A 9507-nucleotide genomic window follows, 5' to 3' on the forward strand; every position below is an offset into this window, starting at 1 on the left:
TGTCCTGTAAACTTCATTTTTTGATGAAGTGGAAATGTCCTTATGCAATCCTGACCCCCAGTTTCAATACCCCACTGTAGTAGTTGAAAAGTTTGCACAGCCTGGATCAGAGATAACCCGAGTGAGCACTGCTGAGGCTGTTAGTCACACCTGCTCAGTGTCATTTACACGCTTCATCAAGCATGGAACCACGTCAAGCCAATAGCTGTGTAAAATTGCTTTAAAAATCTACTGCATCGTTTGAGAAAGAAGGGGTGGATATTTCCTTGCTTGCTGAATGGACCTTGTTTTGTGAATGAGAAAGATTTGAACAGTTTATTTTTATTTGTTGGGTTTTTTTAGTATGACTGTTCTGTGTAGAAGTTACTAAGGGAGTGCTTGATAACTGAAAATAACGAACAGATAACACTAAAGGCTATTTTGGGGTAACCAGTAGGCATGATCAGTATGAACAAATGGCATTGGCTCTGTGGTGCATAGAATATTTGGACCCAAGTGTTCTGTGGTCTATTCACTGTTTATGCCTCAAGAGAAGTAAGAATATCCTGCTTGTTTCAGAAGAGGACTCTAGTCACAGAAAACACTAAGTCAAAACCAGTGCTAGCTGCTAGAATTCAGTGCAGCACTCCATATAGTATCTTTGAGTTACACATCTGTCTCTTTCCTACACTTGCAGAACAGGTCTGCACTGCCTTTTATTCAGGCTTAATTGGGAACATCAGTCTAACCATAAAGTTTTCACCTGAGAAGCTGCTTAATATAGAGACTACACAGGAGTACTTGCATACATAAACATACAGTCCAGAAGAACTTAGAGGTAATACATCTGTTCCTTAGGAGAACAAGAAAGCCAGTGATATTACTGATAAAAATATGGATTTTTAATTTTTTTTAATTAAAGTTTGAAGATTTTTCCAAACAAGCAGTTGTTTTCATAGTGTATTTTATACAGCTTTTATCTTAGAATGGGTTTGTGTGAACTGGCACAACACTACAATGCTCAAATTGAAAGTCCTGCGGTAGAATACTTAGTTATCTAAAGAAAAAGATATTTTTTATCACGCAGACATTTTATTGGTCTTTAGTTTGCTGTGGTGTTTTTTTAATTCAAAGAGTTGATATAACACTTGTATTCAATAGCATATCCAGTATATCCAGATGTAGTATCATATCTGTAGCAGCTCGTTTTGTAACTGGGTGAGCATGTAGATAACAATATTAATAGGAGTAATATCCCCACTGACTTTTGATATTAGTACTAAACAAATGTTTTAGACAAAGGCAAGCTTCAGGTCTGCAGTCTTTGCATATGGGTTAAATTCAGAAAACTGTTTCTATTCTCATCTCTTTCCTCTTCTGAAAAGAGATGGGAAAAAAGTAATAAAAATCAAAGTAAGCCTTTCAAAATGAAGTATTTCAGAATTTATACAAACCTTTTTGAAATTAGTAAGATCACTAAGTTTTTAATTAATACATAATTGAAAAATCAATTATTGCACTTATTTAGGATTTCTCACAAGTACAAAATTATTCACATGCAGAAGATCTGCAGGAGCGTGGTTTTAACTATGATTGTTTGAGCTTGCAGCTTTTCTTATATTTAGAAATATATAAATATCTTAATGATTAAACTTTTATGAGTAAATCTCCTGAGAAGGTCTAAACCACTAGGCTTTAGAAAGTGTATTGTTGGTGGAGTTGTGCAAGTTACCTTGTGGAGTTGTGCCAGTACAAGGGAATCTGAATCTGAAAAGTCTTTATTCAGATGCTGGGCTCCTCAAGAGTAGGCTTTTGGAGTGGCAAATGAAAATGAATTTTCAGAACTCATTCCTCTTTGAAAACAAAACCTGTTTCAAATCTAGTATCTCACAGAGAAAATCCAGTGAGCTTAATTCTGTGATGCCTCTCTATACTCGAGAAACCGTTCTCCGATAAATCAGTAGCATTTTTCACTGTCGTGTTCAACATTTTTCAGATTTTTGTGTCTTTTCTTTTTAAGATGTTTTCTTAAGTATACAGCTGAGGAGACCAATAACAAAAAGATAAATCCATAGATGATGAAAGGATTTTCCTGAGCTTAGTAGTTAACATAATAGTTTGAAAAGAAAAGAATTTACAAGTACTTGTTCAAATGCACTATGAAGAGAGTGAATAAAATAAACAGCAAGATGTGTTGTGATAGGAACTCAGATGATCAAAGGCAACTACTGAATAGGCATAGCTATTCTTTCAGATAAAATAAGGAAGTAATTCCTTTGAGAGTTTTTGTGATCATTTCTGTTGGAAAACTTTGTATGCATTACTCAGAAATTCAATGAAGAGAAAAGCAATACAGCCTAGATAATAGTGTCAGCTTTGAGCACGAGGTGGCATGCGGACATAGCTTGAGCTATTTCTCCAAATCATTTGAATGGAAATATTGGATTAGTTAACCTTGTGTCAGGTCTGTTAGTTAAATAAACCCTCCAACTGTTCCTGACTGAAGGATGCATAGTTGTGACTGAAAGATGCTGCTGCTTTTCATTAGAATTTTGTCAAACATATCCTGCTAACATAATGATTTTAAAATAAAATGGTTTATTCGATGGAAAAGGATAACAAGCAGAAAATTCACAGCCTTTTCTTTTCACAGGGTGTTTCAGCCCAGTAGGAAATCCTCTTAGCCGAACACTATTGGGTAGACTACAGACGGTAAGGAATTCTATCTTTGCATTTTTTTTAAAATTGATTTTTAACTATAAAATGTCATTATTCACAAGTTCTCATTGTGGAGAGGGTTGGTTTTTTTTATCCTGTCCTTATTCACAAAAGAAGTATCTTCAAGCAAATCATCTACATGGGCAAATAAGATTTTGCTGCAGCCAGCTGGTAGCAAGATCAGTATAAATTAAAAGCTTTAGATTTTTTCATTATTTACTTTCTGTTGTTTAGAAATAAATAAGCTAAAATCACAGTCCCGTGTTTTTGATTATGACTAAGAATACAGACATTGATAAGAAGGGGGAGAAAGCTCAGACAATAACTTGAAATTTAATCCTATTTGCACCATCATGTTTTCATTGTTTACTCGTACTTCACCTTTTTGTAACAAGTGAAATCACAACTATCCTCTGTTTATTTAATTGCTTATCTGTGCAAATATTGATTGAAAACTTCTAGTAATTATATTTGTTCCTTTCTTTATTTCTGGTTTCCTAATTATCATATTAAAAATCCAGCAGAATCTGTAAATGCCATTAATTCCAGCTGTACACTTGATAAACCAGAATTAAACACAATACATATGGAGAGACTAGTGACAGAAGAACAAGTGGTGCTTCTGAATACTGAGCGTACGTGTGGCTCTAGAAAGCTGGGCCTGTTATACTGGAGATGTTAATCCTCCTGCATCCTTGGACAGAATGCCGTGATTTGATATTCTTAATTACATGCTAATTGTAATTTTTCAGAGAAATGTTAGAAATGGACATAAATTCACTTGAATCGTTTATGGCTGTTCTACAGTTTGGATTAAGGGTTTTGATTTGGTTTGTTTTAGGATTTTTTAGACCTACCTTGTTTAACAGAATCTTTTAAGAGAATTGTGGAAGGCTCATAACATACATAGGATTCACCAAGAGATTTTGAAAGTACGGTTTTAGATTGCTGTTTTGTTAGTGGCTAAAGGATTCTCGTTTTTACATTTTAATTATTTGGCCATCAATATGTAATTTTTAGGAAAAAGTATAAATTGTCCAATCAGTATTTTAATGTTTTCCACCACAGCAAGCTCTAGAAATATTTACAGGATCAACTGTTTTGGAAAATACTAAATAGCAGCTAATTTAAAATCTTTTCTTCTGCGAGGGTTCAGTTAAGGTTTTGAATATTTTTGTTACTTTTTCTGTTATAAATGCAGTAATGTTATAAGTGCAAGTAAACTCAGTATATCAAGTGACAAAATAGTTGAAGAGGTTTTGAATAGTTTCAGGAGCTAGAGTATGTCACATGCTTCTGAATTGATCTTTTTTCCATTTTTCTCTTTTCTTGATTTTCTTTATCCCTGTAGGCTTTCCTGCAGCAGCTGTGTTTGCATTTCTGTTTTCTGTTTGTATATTGCAGGTTTCAATAAAGTGCAGCCTGGCACAGTTTTGTTTTGGTTTTTTTTTTCCTCTAGGCAGATTATAGATTCCCATGCTCATTAAATATTGAAGGACTGTAATCAAATAAGGCTCGTAGTCATCTGAAGCTAAGGAAGTAACTTTACAGTGTCTACAGACAGCTTAATTAAGACCAAAGAAGAGTACATTATTCTTAGCAATGAATACTTTTAGAATCATTTTAATTTAATTATTAATCCTGTCCTTATACTTCTGTTTCAATTTTTTTATGCTGTGTCTCAGCTTATTTTGCGTTTTAGTTAAAACTTTGATTACTGGGGTAAAAAGATTGCATGACCTTCTTAGGGAAAGAGAAGTAAATTTCTAACCCTCAGGTTCATAAGGAAAAATGAAATCAATGGAGCAACTGTAAAAGCTCAGATTGATTCTGTAAAACTTTTGAATGATTCAATTATTAACTCACTTTTAAGCCAGTTGTGGGTTTTTTGAGGACTATAAGTTTTGGGGTTTTTTTCCTTAAAAAAAACCCAACAACCCATAAAACAAAAACAACAACAACAAAACCCTCCAAAAGGTAACAGTCTCAGAACCTAGACCATTACTCACTGAAGCACAGACTTGCTGAACAGACAAGAGAAGCTTTAACACTTATTCCCTGTGTCTTTACTGGAGTGTTTGCACAAGTAACACTCAGTTTCTCTTACATTCTGGCAGAGAGCAGGCACAGGGGAGTGAAATAGAGAGGAGCAGTGGCACTGTGCAGCATCCAAGAAACATGTTTGTCCTTCTTCATGTCACTGAATCTGTCACTCTAACAGGAAAAGGAGGGAGTGTGGCTTTGGCCCTGTATGCACACACATTGGAGTTCACCCCAGTATATGTAGTGTCTGCTTAAGATTAATCTTAGAAAAGCTTATTTTCCAAGCATAGTTATTAAGTGTTAATGACTAACTAGAAGTGGGATTTCATCTGTGTGTTTATTCTGTTACAATGAAGAATGTGTTTACATATAAGGAAGAAGCATATGAAATCACCAGTAGACTTTATGGTTTTCTGTATTTTTTTCTTTAAACTTTGATATTGTAGTATTTGAAATATATTTGTTCAGTAGTATAAATGAAATGCTGACATTTTTACAGAGAAGGCAGTAATAGCACATCACTCGTTCTTACTCAGTGCTGCTTCTCCTAAGGGAATAAATGTTATCTGATGCCCAGATCCTGTTGGATGCTATACGTCTGCATGAATAAAAGCAAAACCGCCATTACCACAATCACTGAAACTGCCCAATTAAAAAAAAAGCCATAAACATTTTAATTAGTGCTATTATCAGGAATTGGTGACACTTGATGCAGCAAGTTTTTGGTTTTTTTTACTCTTACCTGCAATGCTCCCTTTTGTATTAGTGTCTTAAAACATTTTTGTTTGGTTTTGTGTTAGAAATGTCAAGGCTATGTAAGTGGGTTAGTTGTGGATAACCAGTGTGATATTCCATAGTCTAGAACTCTGCATCAGCTGCTGGATCTATTTATCTTCTTTTGAGGGTGTTCCTTAAACCGTAAGCTCCTAACAGCTTTGTTCAACCAAAATCAATGTGATACGGCAGGCTTTTTCAGCAAGCATTTTGTTCCTGTTTCTCACAGATGGTCTGCCTCCCAAAAAGACCAACTCCTCAGAACATAACTGTAGCCCACGTCTGTTTCAATGCAAGAAAAGATTAACTAGTTTCCATCTTGCATTAAAAAAGGAGATGTTAATATTGTATTAAGAACAATGTATTCATACAGTTCAGTATGTCTGTCGCTTTTTTGGAATCCTGAAAATGTGGCTTAATCTTGTGACAACATAAAAAAAAGATGTTTCTAAACTGGAAGGCTAGTAGTTTTTGCTGGGTGTTACAGGTAGTTGGCAGTTTTTGAGAAAGGGCATGGCACGCCAGAGGCAGCTCTGCTGCTTTGCAGTACCTAGGTTTGTGGTAGGCAGCCGTGGCAATTCCCCTGTCCCGCTGGCGGTAGGGTGTGTGTGCAGCCCGTGACACACTCGAGGTATCTCAAGGTATCTCTTTAAGAGGAATCTGTTTGGATTGTTGTTGCCTTAAAAGTTTAATGCAGTGTCTGAGAACATTCAACATAGTCTCAGGATGACTCATGGATTTTAGCTTGTTATTTCCAAACAGCTCGCTCTCTTCAAGTTCTTCTTACGTTGAGTGTTTGAGAGCACATAAATACTTCATTAAAAAGAGAGAGAGAGACAGATTGAGACACAATAATGGGGCAATATGAGTACCTGGACTAGATACCTAAATAATACTGCTAATAATTCTGATGAATCATTTTTGAGCAACAGGAGGCACTCCCATCCCATAGGCTAAGCACATTGCCTGCACAGTTCTCTTAACCTTGAGAATGGAAAATGAGAAATAGCTGAAACCTGTAAGGTAGTGCTAACTACCAGTAGATCACTGAACAAGCCACATACCCTGAACTGCGGCTCCACTGGTCTTTGTTCAAAATTTGCTTATCAAATCAGGCAGTTACACTTTTTTTTTTTTTTTTTCTTTCTCTGTGTATGTACATAATTATTCAGAACTCTTTAGGTGGTAGGCTTAGATGTTCTGGTAGATGGTAAGAACTAGGTGCAACTGTTCACTTTTATACTGTGTTCATCTCTATGCGCTGCATATGTCTGCAACTACTGTGGCAATACCGAAACAATTCTTCCTGGAGGCTGGATGGAACCTCTGTGTTCAGGATAGCCAGTAATTTCTTTCCCATATGGGATAGGCCTAGCTACATTAGGGAAAAAAACATTGAGGACAGGAATCTCTGTTCTACAGAATGCCGTTTATTCTGCTGAGGATTGCAGTAATGATGTTCTTTGGATCACCCTAATTAAAAAAAAAAAAAACAAAAAAAAAAACCAGAAATTAAAAGGAGCAGTACATTTTAGATACGTATTTTTAAAAAAGCAAGAGAAGAGAAAGAAGTTCATGCAAAAGACAGTTAAAGGAGGGGCTGTAAAATATGAAAAAGGTGAAGTATGTTGGATAGAAATTCTCAAATTTCAATGTTGTTTATAGTGTGGTATAACCTGTTATGGATGGAAATTTTTACTTCACAAAGCTTACATTTGATTTTTCTCTTCTAAAATACTTCCATTGCTGTGTGATATTTCTCTTCTGTATTGTACTTTGTATCCTTTGACGCACACAAAATCTAGGGGGAACTGGGTTTCCCCTTTGTGAAAATAGACTATTAAAAAAAATTAAGCAACACCAGCAAAGGATTTCAGTCTCCTCCTTTGTTCTAATTTGTTGTTCCTCTGCTAATTTTAATTTTTTGTTTGTTTGTTTTAAATCTTCTTTCAACTGTAGAAGTCTATTGTTTGTCAGAAAACAAATTTCGTAGGTACAGGCACATCCTAATTATTGCATTATATATCTGCTATTCTTTTGACTTTGCTGGAAGTCTGAAGAGCAAGTGGTAAAGACTGAACAATTAGGATTAAATAGAAAATATTGGTTATTAAGACCAACCTGAAATTCTCCATCATATGAAACTGACTTCTTTTGCATACTGGTTCAGAGGTAAAGTTCACTGCAACAACTTCTTAAACATCTGCTGTAGTGTCTGCAATGCAAACAAGCTTAGACTGCATAGTCCTCAATCCTGTCTTCCCTCATGTTGTCTTTAGTGTAGTCTACATACTTGAAAAACTCTTTTTCTGAATACAAAAAATAGCAAATACTACTGTGTGTTTTAACATCACTTCTGCTTTTTCTTTTTTTTCAAAAGCATTTTATTACAGATAATTCTTCCTGGTTTACAGTAGACATGAAAATACTCAAAATTATAGTTTATCAAAACACTTCATACTATAATTTTAAAATAATTTCTTCTTCTAGAATGATGACTGCTTGACTGCACTGGGGGTGAAAGGAGGGAGCAGTTGTCCACTAGAGCAAGAGACAGTAAGTATTATGTAATTTTTTGCTGTATCTTCTATACCTGTTACACTGTATCTGTGCTTTTGAAAGCACATTCTTATTTTTTTTTTTAGCATGATCCCAAGGATTTTTTTTGCTACAATTCTGACAAACATGTTCATAACCAGCATAACCACATTACTACTGTTTTTATATCACTCTTGAAAAAGAATTTTGTAAAATTTTGATGATTTTATTTTTTTTTTTTCTTGAACTTGGATCCAGACAGAAATCAACACATGTCTGAATGTCACACCAAAAGAAATTCCATTGCTTTGGGCATAACTGTGCATGTTTTACATTCTTCTTTGGTTCTGAAGTGCATTTTCTGTATCCCCTTATGGTCATTTTCTGATCATATGTCTCAAGAGAATATAATGGCAATTCCCACATTTCATTTAAATTTTCAGGCTTGCTAAACCAGTTGTATTACAGGACACATTGGTATTTTAATTTCTTGTTTCTGGGAGACAGACAGTGGAACTTGCTTGATTGGTTTGAACTGTTTGTTGGCAGTATTTCCATGCTACTGAATTTTTGTAATTTTTTCCAAAACCCAAAACATTTACACTACAACTGTCTTACAAAAGACACTGCAAAAAGAAGTATTTGTTGTTCTGCCTTTCATTGTTTTTCATGCTGACAAGTAATTAGTTACATTACTCTTTTTGTTTTTCTTTTTTTTTATTATTTTTTAACCTCAAGTGACCTCATGATTTTCATAGTCCCATCACTACGGAAACCGTTGCCACTTCACTGAAGTGGACACTGTTAGAGCACCCCTTACTGGACATGGTCATACAAGCTTCCAGTACTGCACTGTTTCTCTATGGTGGCCATTAGTGTGTTTTAGTTTGATTCTAGTCTATAGTTCATATTTCTATATTGTCAGCATCACTTGTAATTACTGTATTAGCTTTCCGAATGCAGGGAGAAGGGTTATGATAAAGGATATTTTGCTGTTTGGCTTCCTTATGTAGGTTTGGAATTACTGAATGCATATTTAGATAAATTTCCTGTCTACTGAGAACTATGCTGGTACTAATTCTTTGAAGCTGAGCAGCTCGCAAATTACCACATAGAATTTACAATTGTAGAATCATTTCCATCTTTTCTCATTCATAACTGATTTAATCTGTTTAATTGGTGACATGGAATTATGAAAATACAAGTGACATTGGCTGTATTTTTACACACATAACTCACAGGTGATCTCACTCAAAATAGAATTACAAATATAAAAAGCACTGCACTAGTCAGCAGTCTTAGGATTTAAATTCATGCATGAGTAATAAAAAAAAGGAAGTTTTTTTCTCCAAACCCCTGTATTCATACATACTTCGCTGTCTACTTCGATCATCTATAACATCCTGTCACTCCTAATGATAGCCCTGTTTCTGACCTTTTATAATTTTGTAGGGA

The sequence above is a fragment of the Antrostomus carolinensis genome, unplaced genomic scaffold (assembly GCF_000700745.2).
Source record: "Antrostomus carolinensis isolate BGI_N321 unplaced genomic scaffold, ASM70074v2 scaffold10927, whole genome shotgun sequence".
NCBI lineage: Eukaryota > Metazoa > Chordata > Aves > Caprimulgiformes > Caprimulgidae > Antrostomus > Antrostomus carolinensis.